Here is a 22,542-nt window from a genome sequence, read left to right as displayed (position 1 = left end):
GAGGTTTCCAAGGAATGGTGTGTGTGTATGTGTGTGTGTATGATTTATTGAGGGCTGACAGTGAGCTAAGATTCCCTACGTATATACACATTACTATATACATTCCACATTTATTTATATAAAACTTACGAAATCTTAATTCTTCATTTACATTATAGCTAATTCTCTCTAGAGTCTTTCAAGTTTGATACTATTTTTCCATTTTACAAAAGGTTAATCTGACCCATTGAGGGCCTAAAGGCTCTCAACAAATTAAAAAAAAAAAAAAGGAGGAAGTCAGGACTTGAACCTTGGTCTATCTAATTCCAAAGCTCGCCCTCCTTCCATTACACCTTCCTAAGTCGTCACTCTCCTAGTACTGCTTACAAGAAATCTAGATGGGAGCGGTTCTGCTTTACGATAAACCACCCCAGTGGAAATGCTTCAGTGATTATTTTTGAGATGTCAGAACTGAAAATGTACAGATTTCACAGGGGGAATAACCTGCCAAGTTACGATTGCACAATTAAGTGCTGCAAGGAACCAGGGAAGCCAATGTGTGTTGGAAAAACTACAGATGTCATCTGGGAATGCTCAGAGCTTTGGATTTTCAAGCTGAGAGACGGTCTCTTTCCACCGGAACACAGCCTTATAAGGCTGAACCGAGGCCATAACTTCCTCAGCTGAATCAACCTGACACACACCGCCTGTTCCCTTAGCTCACTGGGATTCCACAGACTGAGCGTCAGCACCGTCATGGAAAGACTAGGAGAAATAAGTTAGTCCCCATCCTGAATTCTAGCACAAACACCCACCTTGTCATAAAGTTTCTATGAGTCTTGCAATAGGAAGACGTGGGAGGTAACACACTGGGGTCAGGAGTGAACATATTTAGGCTCCCTAGAGAAATTAGTCACAATTCTTATCCCTTCATCTCCATTAACAGCCATTTATTTGGGAGCAACAAGCTCTAAATGGTGAAAAACAAAGCACCCCCCCAACCCGCAGCATATGCTCTAAGGTTCACAGGAAGACTTGTCCTTGTTTGCTTTGGGGCACAGAGGCTGCCTGCTAACAGCTGTGTCTTCCCATGGACAAATCAGACAGTAAATGACTCACAGAAGAAGAGGACTCCGGGGAACAAAATTAGCTATTTGTTTGCTTCGCTTCGTTATACCTAATCCCATTATTCCAAAACTCTAGGAAAATGAAGGAACTTAGTGGAAATGATCTACACAAATCTGCACAAGGAGAACCTCTTGGTTCTGAGAAATCACATTAACAAGTTGTTGAGAAATAATGAAAAGGTATGAGATCGCAAATTTGAGCATACAAGAATGCTTCAGAAAATGGAATGCTCACACTGTCGTCAAGTACCTTCCCTTCCAGGTATTAACTACTCTCTACAGATTATGGAAAATCTCTGAGATGTTATTTCAACTGCTTTCATTCTCAGCTAGCAAAGAGAGTTAGTGAAGGACATGTTCATAAACAACCCGTGCCCCCCAGTAAATTATTGATATTTGAGTGTTAAAGTGCTAGGGAGAGGATGAACTTTCATAAGGAACCCAATGGCCTTCTGAGAAGAAAGAGGCTACAAGTCCAACTCCTTGAGATTCTTCTTAGTGGAAATTCTTCAAGGTAAATTCAGGTGACCCCAAGAAAGGCCAGGGCAAGAAAGACCAACTGACCCTTTTAAGAGAAAGCAACATGGTAGAAAAATATTGGGCCAGTGGGAAAGTCTGGACACAAAGATGGACCTCTGAGGATGAGAATGATTTGAACCTACAACTATTAGAACAGCTACTGACCCAGCTTTATTGGGTATATAGGAGGAACACAAATCAATTTTTGAGTGGTGCCTCTTGTGTTAGAGAATATCAGAGAACCACTGTGGCTGGGATAGCTGCTGGAAGAAGGAATTCTACCCTACAATTATCATATCTGAGTTAACCCATTTAACTTGCAGCTCTCTTCCTTGGCAGTCTGGTACTATAATGCAAAGCAACCAGCTTTAGTGGATGATTACAGAACCATCTAATTCATGTCTGGCAGACATGAGAATGTTCCTTGAGGATGTCCTAAAGGGCAAGGAATTGACCCATAGCTCTGACTGCTGCACTGTTATATCCGTTGCTATGTTTGCATCATGAATCCACTTTTCAAGGACTGCTCACTGCCAATGATAGAGTGTGAAAGGTTATTCCATCTTGGGAGACACAGGACTCATTTGTTGACTAACATGGCACAAGAATTTCCCAGCAACTTTGATGAGGTTTCACTAAAAGCCACATGGCCATCTGGCCTGCATGCATCTAACCTTCTTTCCTACTCCTCTTCACTCAAAGCCAGGTTGATGTAATTGGACTAGTAACTCAGCCTTCTCTGGCAACCTCCTTAAGTGCTTTCACACAGGTACTGCCTTGTTGCAAGAAAATCTCTGCAAAATAAAACTTTCTTGGTGTCTGCGTCTTGGAGGGCCCTGACTAACACAAACAAGGATATTTGAATTGTGCAGGGAAAAAAAATGAGAAAAAAAAATAAAACAGGATTACCTCTGGATATAAATTAACATCTTAAAGATTTCTTGAGAATATTATTCGTATGGAAACCAGGGAGCACTACATAAAGTTTCAAGTTGATTGTGTCTGTGCCTTTGATTTGTATGCAACCCTTTAAAGTAGATAACCATAAAATACATAGAAGAAAATATAGGTAAAACACTGCAAGACATACATTTCAGAAACATCTTTAAAGACTCATCACCCAAAGCAAAGAAAGTCAAGGGAAATATAAACACTTGGGATTACATCAAACTGAAAAGCTTCTGTACAGCAAAAGAGACATTAACCAAAACAGAGAAACACCACACTGATTGGGAAAAAAAATCTTTGCACTCCATGCAACTGATAAGGGATTGATCACAAAGACGTACAAAGAACTCACACAACACAACAAAAACAAAATAAACAATCCAGTCAAGAAATGGGCAGAAGAACTTAAAAGACATTTCTCCAAAGAGGAAATGCAAATGGCCAACAGGCATATGGAAAAATGTTCAACATCCCTTATCATCAGGGAAATGCGAATCAAAACCACACTGAGATACCACCTTACACCAGCGAGAATGGCACATATCAAAAAAACAAGCAACAACAAATGTTGGCAAGGATGTGGTGAAAAAGGAATTCTCCTACATTGCTGGTGGGAGTGCAAACTGGCCCAACCACTGTGGAAAGTTGTCTGGAGGTTCCTCAGTCTACTAAAAATGGAGCTACCATAAAACCTGGCACTTCCACGCCTAGGGATCTACCCAAAGGACACAAAAACATTGATTCAAAAGAACACCTGCACCCCTATGTTTATTGTGGCACTATTTACAATAGGTAAAACCTGGAAACAACCCAATACCCAAAAATAGATGACTGGATCAAGAAGATGTGGTATATATACACAATGGAATATTACTTAGCAATCAAAAAAGATAAACTCATGCCATTCACAGTAATGTGGATGGAGCTAGAAGGAATCATGCTCAGTGAAATAAGCCAGAAGTTAAAAGAAAAATATCGGATGGTTTCACTTATTGACAGGAACCAAACAAGACATCAGTGTAAAAAAACTAATAACAGTACAAAACACAACAAAGCAAAAACAGACAATTATAAATCAGAGACATCCTGCAGGGGAGGAGGAGGGAGAGGGATCAGAGGGAGGCAGGGAGGAGCACAGGGGACTGAGGTGATGGTGCACGGGTGCATCGGGAAAGGAAATTCTAAGGGGACTAAACTCGAGGGGGTGGCGGGAGGCAAATATTGTTTAAAAATGAACAATGTTGTAAAATATATATATATATAATAAAAAATTAAAAGAAAAATAAATAAAAGGGTAATACATTTTTTAAAAAAATAAAATATTTGTATCATATCACTAAAAAAAATAAATAATAATAAAATAAATAACCATGGTGCAAGTTTAGGCCAGAAGGGAAACATCAAACAAAAGAGCATTCACTACTCTCACAGCAGAAGTAAATGCAGAAGCAGATGACAGACAGTGTGTGTCAAAGAGCAGGCTAAATATTGTCCTGGCCATAACAACCTCCCAAATGAGATTTCACGGTATCCCATTGTGTCCTGAAAGTACTATCTGGTTTCCACGTGTAGAATTGACTCCAGATCCTATTGACTGGAGCTTACACCATCACGAAAGGCCTGATAAAATTCTCTAGGTATTGCTACATTGCTCACCAGTCTTTGAGTCCTCCACATTCTGTCTGACCCAGTGAGGAATAGAATGAGAGACCCTTCCTGGAAGAATGGAGGCGATATCAGGGCTACTAATGTTTCACTCAAGGTCCATCTACGCATAATTAACAGCAGAAATTTCAATCCTTCAATTACTCATTATGTGCTAGCCACTGAACAAAGCATTTTACATTCAATCATCTCATTTATTCACTTATTATTCTGTTAGCCTCTGACCAAGAGGTACCCAGAGACCCAGAAATGTTAAGGGCTCCATGATCTGAAAGATATTTGGCCACTCAATGCACCAGGGCAACCTAAGCATACTCTTAGTGTGAAAGATTTTTAATAGAATTGATGTGCATAAAGAAAGAGGGTAGAAATTATTTCAAATAATAGTTTCCTAGTAAAACTCCCAAAATCACCAGTCTCTTCATGAGCAAATGACCAGCCAAACAGGCCTGGCTTGAAGTGGGATCATGGAGGCCTAAAAGCTTGTCACAAGTCTACAGTATCTTCTGGCAGGGAGCCACGAGAAAGGGGTTAGGCAGGTCCCAGAGAGCTGAGACAGGAGAGACTCAAAATTCAAAATAAAGCTTATCAAGACAACTGCTGGGCCTCCCTGGTGGCACAAGGGTTAAGACGCAACCTATGAAGCTATCTGCAGCCACTGCAGCATGAGTTCACTCCCCGGCCAGGGAGCTACCCACATGGCACAGCAGACCTCTCCTGCCTCGCCCGCTGCTCCCCTCAGCAGTGTAGTTCAGTCAATCCACCTGTTCTGCTTCCCACTCTGTCTCTGGTGAATCCTCTCACCCCCCACAACTCTGGTCTGTACCCCAGTTCTTGTACGCATAAATAAATAAATGTTTTAAAAAAAAAGATGACTGCTATTGTCTCTGCCAAGGACTAGGAACAACCTTACCATGTGTCTCTTCCAAATACCACTTCCAAGTTTCTCTACATGTCTCTCCTCCATATGGCTCCTCCAAGTCCCTTTCAGTAGTATCAGAGTGCAAGTCAAAGCCAGAAAAGCAAGCGAGCCCTAGCATGCACATATTCATTGATAAGCCAAGTATGGCATCTTAGCTCCGCCCCTTGTTCCCAGCAGCCCCCCATTCAGGAAGTCAGGTTCATGGCATGATGAGACTTGCAATCCAAGGCAACTGCATGTAAGTGGTGGGAAAATAGAGCCTGCTCTCTGCTCCCCCCCTTTTCATGGAGATGCCTCTGCAACAATTCAACACATTTTTTGAGTACCTACCAGCTGTCCCCAAGGAGATAAGCAGAGAACAAAGCTAAAATGTCTCATCTCATAAAGCTTATGTTCTAGTGAGGGAGTGAGAAATAATTTTAAAAATAAAGCCCACGTAGACACATATGTTGTGTAATGATAAATAATGCAAAGAAAACTAAAGCAAAGTAAGGTGCTAAGAAGTTATAAGCAGAGGGGTATTGTATACAAAGTAGACAGGGAAAATCCTTTTGAGGAAGCAGTATAATAGCAAGGACCTAAAAGAATTGAGAGAGTAATGATCTGGACTGACAGCTGGGTAATCTCTGAGCAATGAACGCCTTTAAACTATAGCACAAACCCCTTTAGCAGAGGCATTACATTTTACATATATTACAGAACTAAATATGTGATATATATATGTATATTCCATCACAGCACATATTACATATAATCATAATTTTATATGTACACATATACATTATGTATATTACATATATTACAGAAGAAGGACCTCAGAGAGGTTACATCTTCAACTAGATCTCTCTCCAAAGTAAGTGTTATTAACCATTATGCCTTTGCCATAAATGTAGGTTCCAGAATCTTCCCACTTACATACTAAGGCCAAAGAGAAAGCCCAGGCTTTATGTCTAGCCTATTCACACTAACATTCTTTGTGACCTTACCAATTTAATTGTTGGGGTGTAGGGGAGACACCGAAGGACTACAAAGAGCTAGCTGTTCTTGGGCAGTTCCTGCCCCAGCATGCTCCATCCATTACACAAATACATACCCAAACCTGCTAGGTCTCCAGCAAGGCCTGGGGGCATCCTTTGAAACAATGAGAAGTCTCTCGGTCTCTTCCCATCAGGAGGCGTGCAGTGTCTAGGGGCTTTAATGTCTGAGCAGTGTACTCTGTGGCCAAGACCTTGAATTGACCAGGTCCTGTTGCTGGACAAAAGTGTATCCTGCATGAATGTGCATGGAAATACTCAGACTGAGCAAACCATGGAATTTTGCCTAAGTTTAAACACAGAAATTTGGGGAGTTGTTAGCATCATGTATGGAAATAACCTGATTTAAGTTCATAATGAAAAGATGGAGCATCAATAACTGCCACAATTATAAGATGTGAACAAAAAATTAACTGATAAGTGCTTTTCCTTTTACAAATTGTTTTTCTAAACAGCCTTTGACATGTAGCAAGCTCTCAAAATAGAAATTATTATTACTATTATCATCATCATCACTAACCATTGTGATTACTGTCATTAAAACTCCTCTTCCTGGGGCCTCCCCGGTGGAGCAGCGGTTGAGGACTGGGTTGCGAGGCTGCCCGCAGCCTCTGCAGTGCCGGTTTGATCCCCAGCCACATGGCGCGCAGATGTCCCTGCCGCCTGCTGCTCCCCTCAGCAGTGTATTTCGTCAGTCTGCCTGTTCTGTTCCCTGCTCTGGCTCTGGTGAATTCTCTCACCCTCCCACGCTTCTGACTGTACCCAGTGCTTGTATAAATAAATAAATCTTAAAAAAAATCTCCTCTTCCTATCCCAAAGTCCCAAAGGCTGGGGAAAGTGCAGTAACAGGGACCCCATGAAGTTATTTCCTCACAATGGTTAACTGGCCTGGGTAAAGGATCCTGCAGGGAAGTTACAAAGCCAGTTTTCAGCAAGAAAATGTATTGTAGGCCTCCCTGGTGACCTAAGGGTTAAGTCTCAGAGCTATCACTTCTAAGGCATGAGTTCAATCCCCTGCCATGGAGGCTACCCACATGGAGCGCAGACCTCTCCTGTCTCACCTGCTGTCCCCTCCGCAGTGTATTTCAGTCAGTCCATCTGTTCTCCCCACTCTGTCTCTGGTGAACCCTCTCACACACACACCACCCTCCACCCCTGCACACCTCTGGCCCACACCCCAGTTCTTCTATACGATAAATAATCTTAAAAAAAAAAAAAGACAGGCCTGGGCCTCAACTGGTGGCGCAGGCAGTTGAGCACTGTGCTGTGAAGATGTCCGCAGACTCTGCAGTGCTGGTTCGGTCCTGGCCGGCCGGCAAGGGTCTCACATAGCAGCAGCAGACCTCTCCTATCTCTCCCACTGCTCCCCTCAGCAGTGTACTTCATCAGTCTGCCTGCTCTGCTCCCCGCTCTGTCTCTGGTGAATCCTCTCACTCTCCCGCGTATCTGGCCTGTACCCCAGTTCTTGTATAAATAAACAAATAAATCTTTAAAAAAAAAAAAAGAAGACTGGCCTCCTTGGTGGTACAAGGGGTTAAGCTGCAGCACTATAAAGCTATCTGAAGCCACTGCAGTATGAGTTCGATCCCCACCCAGGGAGCTGACCCACATGGCGCAGCAGACCTCTCCTGTCTTGCCTGCTGCTCCCTTCAGCAGTGTATTTCAGTAGATCTTCCTGTTCTGCTCCCAATCTGTCTCTCACCCCCCACACCCAGGCAAAGAAAAGAAAATGTGTTACTCACTAAACCCATAGATCATAGATATTTATGTCACTCCTGCTGCAAAGAACATCCTTTCCTCCTGATAATAACAAGTCCCACAAATAGATTTTAAATGTCTACCCATTCACCAAAGATAAACTATTTAAGTGAATGTACTTCAAAATATCATAACAACACAAACCACTAGCTCTACTGGGTCATTTGATTTTTGCCTTCTTCCTATCACCTGCTTTAACTGAATCCTGGTCTAACCCAGAGGCCCAGGTGTTAATAAAAGATCCAAATTTCCATAGCCATAGTTTCCTGAACCTTGAGTAACTAGGGTCCCCTTACTCTGTTATCTTTAAACTCTGGAGGCTTTAGGTTTTTTGGTCTTATCGTCAGTAGACCCTGTTTCCTCAGCTGGATTTCTTGCATATAACATAAACATCTGTTTTACTGAGCTTTGCAATAATAATTTGACTATCTACAGAGTGATGGACAATTTTTAAGTAACAGTCCTTTAAGATGAGAGCTGACATTACCCCCAGGGCAGTCCACATAGAATTCCAGATAGGACCATCCTTAATAAAAATTTACTCTTAGCGGTGAATATAATATACTATATCAGATGTTTAGTTACAAAGATGCTCATGTAAAACTTATATAGCGGTATAAAACAGTATTTTTAAAATATACTCTTTATTATCAATGACAGTTTGTCATGTCATAATTACTAGCTCATTAAGGTTTGGAAGTACTATTTCTATTATTTTCCACTCAACAAATAGTGTATATTTTTATATAGAGGTAGGGATTTATATCAAGGATTCATACATGATGAAGAGTTTTGTTTTGGAAGCTTCAATATCATCTTTCCAATTTTCTGTGGTTGATAGTCAATTATATGATCCAGTTCAAAGCCTAACAAATAGCAAGCATTACCAGACATTACCAAGCATTTTATTTAATTCAAGAATGCAAAACTACTTGAAGGCCAGCCTCCTTTGAGCGCAGAAAGAAGTCTGAGGAAGCTGCAACACCTCCCCTTAAAATAGATTTATTCCTCCTGCTTTCACACTAGCGGATTTTGATTGGCCAAGACTTTTGAGTTGTGTACTATGTGTTTGATAAGAGTTTGCAGAGTGACCAAGCACTGATCAGAAATCTTCCTAGCGTTTGAAGGACAAACTATATTCAAAAAGGCGATAAAACAGTGATTTACCAGGCTAAGTCCATTATTACTTTCAGAATGTGATCTGTTATATTCTATTGCATTTTCCACCTTTTATTGTGAAGAGAAAATAGATAAGCAAGAATTTACCCTTGAACCAGGGACAGAAGAAATACACAGCGAGCAAACAGATAAAGATCTTAAGGTCCTTTCCTCCCATCTTCAAAAACATGCCATTCTCATCAACACAAGCCATGGAGTTCACCTCTGTCTCCAATTCTAAGTTCTGGTGTGTCTAATCTTGTCTTAAAAATATTTGCCCAACCCAAGTTCACAGTTAAGAGTTACAATCTCTTGTGGCTGAGAGGAAGAAGAAAAGTGATGTAGTTTATGTCCCTCCCACCCTACCAGTGCAGGAATTTCCCCTCCAATACCTTAAACAACGGTCATATCTCTTTACAAATCCTTCCATGGTGGAGATGCTGAACACTCTAATTATAAGGAATGTCTTCCTGGGGCCTCCATGGTGGTGCAGGGGTTGAAGATAGCCCTGTCAAGTTACTGCCATCCACTGCAGCATGAGTTCAATCCCCGGCTTCTCAGGGAGCAACTCACATGGCACAGCAGACCTCTCTTGTCTTGCCTGTTGCTCCCCTTAGCAGTGTGTTTCAGCACATCTGCCTCTTCTGCTCCCCACTCTGTCTCTGGTGAATCCTCTCACACACCCCGCACCTCTGGCTTACACCCCAGTTCTTGTATGCATAAATAATTTTTTGTTTAAAAAAAAGGAATGTCTTTCTTGGGTTGGGTTAAATCTTCCTTTCTGAAAATTTCACCCATCTTCCAGCATCCGGCCTTCTCTTCACTTTCCCCCACCCCTCATTTCACTAGCTGAACAAACTTCCCACCAAGAGTCTACTGCTCAGTGTTGAGTTGGCAGATATGTCTGACTCTTGGTTGGCACTCTCTGGGTGCTCTCTAAGTGTCAATATCTTCAGTGATGTCCACAGCCAGGGAGGATATTCTGGATGAGGTCTTAAAGTACAGTGTACAGTGGGGCTGTTTTCTCTCCTGTTCAATTATACTTTGTCTTTTATCTGCAACCCAGGAAAGGAGAAAACTTATGAGCGGAGTTTCAATACTAACTGCTGTTTGGAAAATAAGAGTTCTTCTGACCTTTTTTTCACAAGAATTACTATTGCGTAGGCTGTACTGACAGTTGTTTGCAACTGGGTTGTGATGATTTATAATTCCAGGCAGTAATATGCCTGTTAAAGGGAAGTGACAATGAAGATTTTTTTTTTAAAATGCCTTATAACAAGGTTCTATGAGAAAGCTCAGAAAGTTCAGAAAGACCAACACACAAAATCAACTACATTTCAGATATGTTATGTACTACATATGTGGCTTCTAGAAAGCCCCTAAGAACATAACCGTAACTTTGGTCCCGTTCTCAGCTTTCAGTTATATTCTTTGGCTGTGCTAAGGATCTTCAAGACACTAGATGTAAAACTAAGGAAGCAGGATGTGAGGGAAAGGCACTGCCAGAGAAGGAGACCTGAGTTCTAACCTCACCCTTGTCATTCATGAGCTAAGGCATTATTTTTCTAACTTGCAAAGTGGGGGTCAAGTTTAGATAATCCGCTTGGTTTTATACCAATGATAAATGTGTTTGGATCATGTTTGCATTCAAACAATGCCTTCTAGGTAGATCAGTGAGATCCTCACAGTGAAGCCAGCTGCTCACTGGGTGGGGGAGATGAGGCACCCTGGAATGAATAGAAAAACTGAACAGAAAAATGAACAGAAATATAGAAGATTTGAACAACACTCTAAACCAAGTAAACCTAAACCATCTATAAAACACCAACAATAGCAAAATATATATTCTTTTGAAGAACAAATGGAGTATTCTACAGGAACAGTTGAGATCTTCAGTCAAAACACTATCCTTAATAAATTTAGACAGACTGAAATCATGTCAACTATGTTCTCTAATCACAAAGAATTAAATTAGAAAGTGAATAACAAAGTGAAATCTGGGGAACGGGTGGAAATTAAATACATTCCTAAATAATCATTAGGTCAAAGAAAAAGATTACTGAAAATGAAAATGTAAACACCAAAGCAGTGTTTAGAGAGAACTAGATAGCTATAAATGTTAGTTTTTTTTTAAAAAAGCTACCAAATCCATAATCAATTTTCCATTTCAGAAAAAAAGAACAAATAAAATTCAAAGATAAAGGCAGAAAATGATGCAAGTAGAAATAAATGGAATAAAGAATATGAAATACAGAAAATTAATAAAATCAATGTTACCTTTGAAAAGGTGAACAGAACTGACAAACTGTTAGCTAGATCAACCAAGGAAAATTACCCCAAAAATTTAATTACTAAAATCAGGAAAGACAGAAGGGATATCAATACAATATTATAAAATAAAAAGTGTTATAAGAGAATACTATGAAACGCTTTATTCCTAACAAATTAAATAACTTAAATGAACAAATCCCTAAAAAGTCATAAATTATCTAACCTAACTCAAGAAAAAGAAAATCTGAGTAGGCTGTTAACAAAAAGTTTGAACTGGTAAATAAAAAGTTTTTCACAAGGAAAAACAAGGCATACGCAGATAGATTTACCAGTGAATTCAAAGAACCATTTAGAAAACTAATGCTGATCATTCACAAACTCTCCCAGGAAATAGAATCGAAGGGAACACTTTCTGACTCATTCTATGAAGCCAGTATTAGCTGGATACCAAAGTCAGATGCAAAACTCCTCAAAAGTACTAACAAACTGAATCCTGCCACAAATGAAAAATAGTGTGCACCACAATCAAGTGGGGTTTATCCCAAGTATGCAAGGTTCGTTTAACATCTGAAAAGCAATTTATGTACCATTCCACATTAGTAGAATAAAGAGGAAAGACCACATGAAAATGTCAATAGACAGATAAAAAACATTTGGTAAGATTCAAAGCTCTTTTCACAACAACAAAATGCTCAACAAACTAGGAGTACAAAGGAACTTCCTCAACATAACAAAGGGCAACTATAAAATAATAGTAACAATGATGATGATGATGATGGTGGTGGTGGTGGTGGTACTTTGCATTTAATATCATACTAAGTTGTAAAAGACTAAAAGGTTTCCCTCTAAGATAAGGAACAAGACATGGTTGTCCACTCTTATCACTTTTATCCAACTTTTTATTGAAGACTTTATCCAAGTTAATTGTACAAGAAAAAGAAAAAAGTCATATAGGTAGGAAAGGAAAAGTAAATCTATCTCTATTCTCAGATGATATAATCTTAATAGAAATTCCAAGGAACTTGCTTTTTAAAAAAACTGTTATAATTAATGACTCGATGAGTCCTACAAGACTGCTAGATAGAAGACCAACATACCATACCAAATCAACTACATTTCCTTAGACCAGCAATAAAAAGCTAAAATAAAATTAGCAAGTTTTCATTTATAATTAGAGTCAAAAAGAAAAATATTCTTACCTGCACCCCTATGTTTATATCAGCTCTATTTACAATAGCTAAGCTATGGAAACAACCCAAATGCCCAAAAGTAGATGACTGGATCAAGAAGATGTGGTACATATACACCATGGAATATTACTCAGCAATCAAAAAAGATAAACACATGCAGTTTGCAGCAACATGAATGGAGCTAGAAGGGATCGTGCTCAGCAAAATAAGTCAGAAAGAAAAAGAAAATACCAGATGGTTTCACTCATAGCAGGAATTTAGAAAACCTAAATAAGAGACCAGGAAAAAGACTAATCAGTGCAAAGTAATAATCAAAATCAACAAGCAACTATAAACCAGAGACACACTACTGGGAGGCAGGGGAGGGGAGGTAGGAAGGATTACGGTCAAAATAAGGGGGGGGTGGGAACTGTATTGGGACTATAACCAACATGAAAATGCATACATTGTGCAAAAATGAAAAATGATGTAAAAAATACATAAAAGAAAAGAAAAATATTCTTAGGAATAAACAATACAAGCACTAAATTCACATACTGATGAAATATGAAAAAGATCAAAATACTAAATGAAAAGACATCCTATGCTTATAGATTGCAGATATAATACTGGTAAAATAGCAATACCTACCAACTTGATCTACAAATTCAATGCAATCTTTACCAAACCCCAGGTGTCTTTTTATACAAATTCATAAACTGACTCTAAAATGCATACAGAAATGCAAATGACAGAATAACTCTCACAATCTTAAAAAAAAAAAAAGTTGATGACTCACACCTTCCAACTTCACAACTTACTACAAAGCTACAGTAATCAAAAAAGTATGGTACTGTACAAGGATAGTCATATAAATCAGTAGACTAGAATTAGAGTTCAGCAAACTGTCATATTTATATTCAACTGATATTCCACAAAGGGGCCAGCGCAATTCTATAGGAAAAGAACTATCTTTAACAAAGGGTACTGGATATCCACATGCCAACAAAGGACAATGCACTCCTAACTCATATCACACATACTAATTGACAGTGACTGAAATTGCTGATACATGAAATATCCTCCTACCCTGTACAGGCTAAACTGTCCTACTGACCTCACCTCAAATGTCACCTCCTCAGTGAAGCCTCTCCTAACTCCTGCCACATTCCCAAGTCTAAATGATAACACCTTCCTGAATTTAGGCCATCATGACAGCTTGTAAATACCTCCCTTACAGCAACTGCCTCGCTGATTTAAATTTAAGATGGGAATATTTCCTGTCATTTAGCCCAGAATTCTTGCCACTAAGGTATTTTTTCCACATAAAATAAAAAGTCATAAATTTGTAGAGGACCTTGTTTATTTTGTTCCTTTTCCCATCTATTTGCCACAATAGTACCTTTGTCTCAACCCGGTGACACCATTCAGCCGCTGTACAACCCCATAATACTCACTTCACCACCATTTCACATTGGCCAGACCAATGGCCCTTTCCTTTAGCGTTACACAGAATATCATTTCTCTATTAATTAGTCTCTGACTGGCATCAAGGTTATCACCATTTTTATTCTCTGGGCTCAAGAGAGCACCTGCTGTGTCCAACAAATGCAACAACATTGTCCTCCTGCCAAGTACGCAACTAAGATTTTCACCAAGAATAGATTCCCCATGGCGTCTAATGACAAAAGTACTAACATTCTAGCTGTGACAGAGGGAATCCTCTTGACTTCAAAGAAGTTCAAAGGCTTGTACAGAGAAAACAGAGTGTTCTGTCGTGCTATTTGGGTCAAGGGACTGCCTCAAGTGGCTAGCGTGCTGTCTTTGGAAAGGTGACTGAGCCTTCACTATTGAGCCTTTAAAACTTTGCACAGACAACCTCAGGATTGTCTCCAGCCTCTTCCTCTGGGACTTCTCAGTCAATATGTCACAACCAGAAAACCAACTGGCTGTAACTCTCTAATACAGTCTTCCAACTATTCAGCCACACATGTTCATAGGACCAGCTCTGTAGCAGATCAGTGATACTTTATTGAAATTGACATGAGAAACAGCAATGTCTCAGCCTTCTCCTCCTCCCTTCCCTCTTGGCCCAATCCTTCCTCAGTGCTCTTGCCAGGAGATGATAAAATATAAATCTCACCATTTCACCCATCAGATTGAAAACAGAGATAAGAGTATGCTGGCAATCAACTGAAGTCCAAACTCCTTTGCAAGGCATTCAAGAGCTGTGTCAATCTACCCTTCCAGCAATGTCCCCAAACAATTGATACTCTGGCCTCCCCAGCCAGCTTGATGTACATTTAAGATGTTGTACATCGGGCCTCCCCTGGTGGCGCAGCAGTTGAGCGCTGGGCTGCGAAGCTGCCCGCAGCCTCTGCAGTGCTGGTTCCATCCCCGGCTGCCAGCGAGGGTCCCGCATGGCGCGCAGACCCCTCCTGCCACACCTGCTGCTCCCCTCAGCAGTGTATTTTGTCAGTCTGCCTGTTCTGTTCCCTGCTCTGGCTCTGGTGAATTCTCTCACCCTCCCCTGCTTCTGACTGTACCCAGTGCTTGTATAAATAAATTAATTAAAAAAAAAAAGATGTTGCACATCTTGTGTGCACATTTTATGATTTTCTCTTCACTATTCACTTTACCTAGAATTCATTGCCTCCTCACTTCAACCTCCTGGCAAACAACCAATCATACTTGAATAAGCAGCTCAAATGTAATTTACCCTCTGATACTTTCCCAACTAGTCTGTTTGTGTCCCTACATGTTGCACTTCTGCTGATTTTCCCAGTCAACAGGTGGAAAATCAAAATTCAAACCAGTACTTTTGACTCCAAAAAATACAAATATTTTTCTGCTATGCCATACTACCAAGGGGTCAGGCTTTAATTCTGAATCCAAGTGGCTGGCCAGTGGTGGATACTCAGTGAAGGTGCAGTGACTGTATAAATAAAAATATGTAGGTGCTTTCTAGTGTCCTCCCACACTCCATTCTCCAAACTAGAATGTATATAGAAATCTTGGCTTTTCAGATGCATCCAATTCATGGCATATGATGTATCATGAAATCATGTCCTAATTTAGAGACACCACACTAAGTATCATGTAATTATGGAGGTCCTGCAGAGTTGCTCAGGATAGTCATTTGACCAGAGAGAAGGGAGAGGATAAAAGAAGAGCAAAGTGCAATGTCCGGAGGGAAATCTGCCCAAAGGAGCATGCCTCTCTCAACTCCCTAACATACCATTTAGTATATGCTCCAAGCAGGTATGCTTTCCAGGGGCTAGCAGCCAAGTCTGAGCTGAAAGCAACATGTGTTTAAGAGAAAACAGCTAGGATTTTCACAGCCATATAAATACAGAGACAGAAAATGCTAAGTCCAAGAAAGTTATCAGGCTTTGGATTATAAATCCATTCTCTCAAAAAAAAGGCAAAAGATATAAAGAAAAAATAAGCATCAGGATTTTGCCTTTCAACAAGAAGCACCAAATAAAATCCTTCCAACTAACAGGGTGCCGAGTGAAACATTGAGACTATACTCCCTAAAGGAAGAATGAATAAGCAATCCAAAAAGGGCTTTCCTGTCCTAGGCTAAGAGTCAAACATTGTCCAATTTGCCAGCAGTATGCTGACTGCCAACCTACCTGCAAAGAAAGATGCCATTTAAACTTCACATCCACCCAAGATGGCTGTTGTACAAAGCCCCCACTCACAGTTCCCCTCCATGCCTGGTGAGGAATAAGGAAGGGAGAAAAAGCAAAGAAAAAGGTAATATTCTGGCAGATCTTCTGAACATTAGAAACTCCACAAGTAAAGACATTTCCAAGTTTTATTTGACAGGATAGAGAGAGAGTTAGTAGAGCAAGTGTTTGCAAAAATTCCAAATTGTTGGAACCATTTCAGTTTTAAAAAGACAGTGTCATTTGGATGTCGGGCTAGTCATTGTATGGTGGAGATGTTGATGGACCTGTGGGCTAGTCTTACACCTGAGTTTCCAAAGTGGCCACACTTAAGGACCATGAGTTAGAAAGCTGGTTCGTTTAAAGCAATACTGTTGCTTCATAAGGGAAGAAGCATGTCACTAAGGAGGAGACAGAATGATGCAGCATGAGGAACAGGTTCAGAGGTAACTTTCATAGAACTTACCATTGCTTTAATTATAAACTGTCTAGGACAGGACTGAATTTCTTTAGGCCCCACACAGCACCAAGTACACTATAAATACTTAAGTCTCCTGTTGAGTTTGATTCTTTTGTTGTTTAAGAAAAAGAATGTTGGTGCTTCATTTGCTATCCTACACCCAGAATATACAAATCAGAGATGTGCTAACATCTTCCTTATTCTTTTTCACATAACAAGAAGAAGTTCGACAAACAGAGAAGGAGAGGTCAACAGATCATCGGTGTTATTAAAAGAAAATCTGTGTCCCTGCTTTAATATCATCACATCCCCAGTGAGGATATCAGATGCTTGTCCCCCTGGGTTTCTAGAACTGTCATGGATCAATACAACACAAGCAGAAATGACATTCTTTTAGCAAATAGCTTCCATCACTCCACTGTGAGCTAGATGCAAGGATGAATAGGAAATGCTTTCTACTGTCAAGGAGGTCATTAGGTAAATTTAATCCAGTTCAACCAGCTACTAGGCTCATTTTGGCCCCCAGAATCTCGGCCTTCTGTTCATCTGTCTGTCTTTATGTGACTTGTTCTTTCAACACCATGCTAGTGTGCGATGGATCTATAAATCTAACCCTGACTTCTAGCCTCTCTCAGTTTGCATGAACCCCACCCTCTACAAGCAGGTGGAAAGCCTAGCAATGCTTCCAGCATCAACTGACCCGGGCACCTTGACCAAATCACTGGCCCCCTTTTCCTAGTTGTTCCTTTACCTTCAAGACTAGCCCCATTCTTTCAGTCTCCTAGACTGTACTTCCTTCTTCTTCAGTTCTTTATTTCTATCCTGCCAGCAGGTCCTAGCATCTGCCTTTAAAAATAGGTCTCAGCCTCACTAGCTCACAAATAACTGGTCTCCCTGCTCTCTCCAACTCATTTTTGTATAGCCCTGCAAGGTACCTTTCTCCCAAAGTTTTCATCATTATTTTCCTATTCATGAAACGCAGTCTTTTTTGCCTGTCTTCTCAAACATACACTCCTTCAACACCGTCGATAGCCTGGCCTGTCCCTAACAGAACAGTGTTATCTCCGGCCACCTCGTCTCCCCTGACCTGGAATCTGGTCAGGATAGTTCCCATCTTGATGTCTTTGGTCAACTGTCCTCCAAATCACAGTCATTGCCTACAGACATGATTCACTTAATCAGGTATTCACCAAGGACCTACTGTGTGGTGCACTCAATCTAGACGCAGGAAAGCAGAGACTATAAAGGGACATTTCTAGCCCTCGTGAGTTTTAACATCGACCATTTAACTCACCTCTTGGGGAAAAGTTTGATCATCTTCTCTGACTTTATACCTTAAAAAACCTTGGTCTAGGGCCTTCCCTGGTGGCGCAGTAGTTGAGCACTGGGCTGCGAAGCTGCCCGCAGCCTTTGCAGTGCGGGTTCGATCCCAGCTGGGTTAGATCCCGGCTGGCTGGTGAGGGTCCCACATGGCACGCAGACCTCTCCTGCCACGCCCGCTGCTCCCCTCAGCAGTGTATTTCTTCACTCTGCCTGTTCTGTTCCCCGCTCTGGCTCTGGTGAATTCTCTCACCTTCCCGTGCTTCTAACTGTACCCAGTGCTTGTATAAATAAATAAATAAATCTTAAAAAAAAAAAAAACACCTTGGTAAGGTAAGGGATTGTTTTTAATACAAGCATTATGAATTTACTTATTTTTTTAAAGATTTATTTATTCATACAAGAACTGGGGTGTAAGCCAGAGGTGCAGGGGGTGAGGGGATTCACCAGAGAAAGTGGGGAGCAGAATAGGTAGATCTACTGAAATACACTGCTAAGGGGAGCAGCAGGCGAGGTAGGAGAGGTCTGCTGCACCATGTGGGTTGCTTCCTGCCCAGCCGGGAATCGAACTCAAACTTGTGCTGCAGAGGCTGCAAATAGCTTCATAGTGCTGTCTTTAACTCCTGTACCACCAGGGAGGCCCCTAAGCATTATGGATTTAATGTAATTTTTTCTAATCTGATTGGAAAATAAATTTCCAAAAATAGGTAATATAAAAGGAATAATAGAAAGTAAAACTTCTTTATAGTCTCATTACCAAATCCCATGAAGCCTTAAAAAGCAAAACTACTTCAAAGTTTTGTCCATTACAGATTTTTTCCTTCCTTAAATAACTATGGTTTTTAGTGTTAGGAACTTAGAACTCACCTCTGCCTTTTGTTTCATGTGTGACAGATTTACCCTCTGGACACATACTCTATGTAGGACATATAGCTTGCTTGTGGGGTTTTGGTTTTTTGGGTTTTTTTCTTAGACTTCACATAATAAGCAGTGAGTAGCTATCACAAATACACCAGAATGGATGAAGCATCCACATTCAAAAGTTCACATGTAAAAACAGATCTATATAATCTAAAACCTCAATCTCAACAATCCAAAATTTCATTATAGAAACTTAACCTCAACATCCATCAACATTTTCAACAAGAAGAAAATCTGACTCAATATTGGCCTCCTTCTTGAGTCTCTCCTGCCCAGAGTCCCGGGGACAAAAAGATAAAGGCAGAAAGGCAAAGGGTTATTAATATGTAAAAACAGTATATAGGGGCATGTCTTCCTACTTTTGAGCATCTTTTTTTATCATTTGGGTCTCAAATGAGTTTGCCACCAGACATCATGTGAACCTCCACAGGCAAAAATAAATAAATAAACAACCTCCTGAACTTTTTTACATGACTCTTCATTTCTGACACTATTTTCAGTGAAATAATGTCTGTTCTTCCGTGATACTTCCCAGAACTATGGCAAATTTGAGGTCAGACAGAAGGGAATTTTATTTTACTTTAAACTTTTGTTCAATGAGAAAGTCAACAGGTAATCATATTTTATAAGTTACAAGGAAAAAGCCAGGGCAATTTAAAGAGAGTCAGGTCATGCTGTGTTCCCCCTTGGCATAGCAGTTTTCCTAGACTGGAAACTGGGATTAAGAGAGATAAACTAGCTTAATTCTTAACTACTAACTTGGTCTCTGGGAGCTAGAATGCCACTGATTCACTCCAAATGAAATAAAACATTAAGAAAAACGGGCCTCCCCTCCAATATATTTTCAACCCTTTCTCATAAGTGCCAAGCACATTCTGGAAGGGCCATTTAAACCCCAAAGCTAAAGTGAAAATGGAGTGAAAACTCTAGGAACTCTGCTCGTAAAATATCTTGCTGCTCTTCAAAGTTATCTCTTATTTTTTCATACATTGCAGCTGCCCAGTCACTTACATGCCTCCAGTTCCACAACTCCTCCATGTGAGTTAGCTCCCTGGCCAGGGATTAAACTTGAGCTGTGGTGGCTGGAGATAGCTTGATAGAGCTGTGTCTTTAACCCCTGCACCACCAGGGAGGCCCCTGTAGTATTATTTTTAAATGTGTCCATGGGGTACCTGCACAGTATCTCTGATAACCTGATCAGAACTCTGAGCTGAGCCTATGAGTGATCACTTAGCTATATTAATTGGGGAAACTGAAATACTGAATCAGTGGCTCTGGGGCAAGAGCTGAGGGTAAGGTGATTCAGTGCCAAGAGGCTCTAATGGGCCATGGACATGCTGAAGTCATGAGAAACCTAGTTAGTAGAACAAGATGAAGTTGATGTAAGGGGGTGGGTGGGAGCAGGGAAATAATGAATAAAGACTCTAGAGCCTTCAATCCATGAGGTCTGACTATACTTCCCTGCCAACTCTTGGATTCCTGAGAAAATGATTTATTAATCCTCCTTTCCATGGATTAAAATGAGTGGGTCCCTGTTTCTTAAAACCAAAGAGCTAAAACCCCAAATAACTGGTGATTTTGTATAAGAACTTGTATAGCCTTCGTAATAATGGAGATCAGTTTCTCAAAGCAGTAAGATAATTAAAAGCCTTTCATATGTTAAAAATACACAATGCCAGTCACCCTTTCTGCAGATTCTGTAGACTCCTATGTTCTGACATAGGCCCAAGTCTGTGTAGATGGATTTTATGAGCAGGCAAATTTGGGTCACACTAGGTGAGGTGAATTCTGAGCTCTTTTCTAGTGAATGGTCAACAATCATGAACCAGCCACTATTCTATAAACAACAGTAGGTTAAATGTACAAATGTGGAAACAAAGACATTCCTTAAGAAAAAGGAAAGGGAAGGAATATGTCTCCTTTAGAGAAAAAAAAAAAACAACCTTTTTTCTGGAACACACTAGACTAGTCAATCAAAAGAAGGCTTCAGAAACTGAGGAACAAAGCCAAAATATGTGCACACAAGCCTTTTGATCTAATTTCAGAGATTAGGACTAGTTATCTCAAAAAACATTTGAATTACATTTATATTATATAATTAAATCCACATAACTAGAAAAATACATAGGTTGTACCTCCACATCACACAGGGCTGCATGTTACATAGTTATATGTTGTAGGGAGGAACAATTTATTTGAAGGAGACCCCCAAAAAGTACAAATATTAGGAGAAAAAGTATTAAAAGTCATGATTCTACAGACCTTAATTATTCAACTAATCTGAACTCTGCAAAATTGTGAACATCCAAAATCCAAATTCCAGGAACAATGTGATTCAAATCCACAAGAAATGCTTTGTGGAGTTTTAGAAGAACAGCATAAGCTTCAGGTCAATTTGGGCCGTGGCTTTGCTTTGCTCAGCTCTCATTCTATGAAGAGCTACAAACAATTCCATGATTCCTTAGAGAAATAGCTCTCTTCTGTAAGTAATCTAACCTTGAACTTGGAAGATGCCCCATCAACCTCCAGAGGCCCTGAGTCAGGCAGTATTCCAGCATGGTTAGGAGCTTAATGCTGAACTAGATGGATAAGTGGGCTGGGGCCTTAGTTAAGTGAACTTGGTGGGCAACGTCTATTCTCTCTGTCTTTTCCCAATCTATAAAATGGGGCCAAAACCAGATACCTCTTGAAAATGCTAGGATAATTTAATCAGGTACTACAGACAGAACTTAATATAGCATCTGACACATAGTCAAACCCCAATAAATGAAGGAAACATTTCTATCAGAAAGTATTGTCCCCAAAACCCCCAAAACACACCGAACCCCATCCTTCAAGACAAATCTTAGATAAGCTCAGATATCAGGAAAGGAAACGAATGCTGGTTGAATAACTATAACGTGCCACCCCTCTAATGTCTCTCTTCTCACATGTTACAACAACTTTTGAAGACAGGTATTATTATAGTTATTTGTTCTACAGGAGGAAACCAACTCAGAGGCAGGAAATAATTCTCCTGGAATCACACCAGCAGTCGGTGGCAAGCCAGGAGTTTGAGTCTAGGCCACTCGCGGGCTCCACATCAGTGCCTAAAAGTCGCTTGTGGACGGTAACACAGTCAGAGGCCCCACACAGCAGCCTCACGCTGCTGGCAGGATTCTCACCCAGGAGCCTGGCTGCCAGAGACCACACAGCGAGAGGGGAAAGACGGCCCCTCCGGGTGCGATCAAAAGAGAAACCCAGCACATTTTCAAATTTCACATTACACGGTAAAAAGTATTTTCATTACTTTATCCCTACAATATTTCAAGGCTCCACCTTCCTCTCCAGAAAAACAGAGATACTGAACTTTCAAATGCCTCCCTAGAGAGAAAATAAACTTCTCGCTCTTGTTTCTTCCAAAAGAGACTCAATTCCTTTTGGAAGGAAAAAAATCAACCTCTTTTATCAAAAGACTGGGTTTAACCACCATCTGTACCTTCAGCCCATAGGCTCCCTCCCAAGCAAAACTCAAGGAAAGTGGCCCCCCACAAAGGGGGATCCCATTACTACCTCCAAATGAGTTCTGTGCGCCCCTACCTGAGAGGCCCCCTCTGGTGCAGGTGAGCCCGGGACCT

Source organism: Talpa europaea, assembly GCF_964194135.1.
Source record: "Talpa europaea genome assembly, chromosome: 8".
NCBI lineage: Eukaryota > Metazoa > Chordata > Mammalia > Eulipotyphla > Talpidae > Talpa > Talpa europaea.
This window is presented reverse-complemented; position numbering follows the sequence as displayed.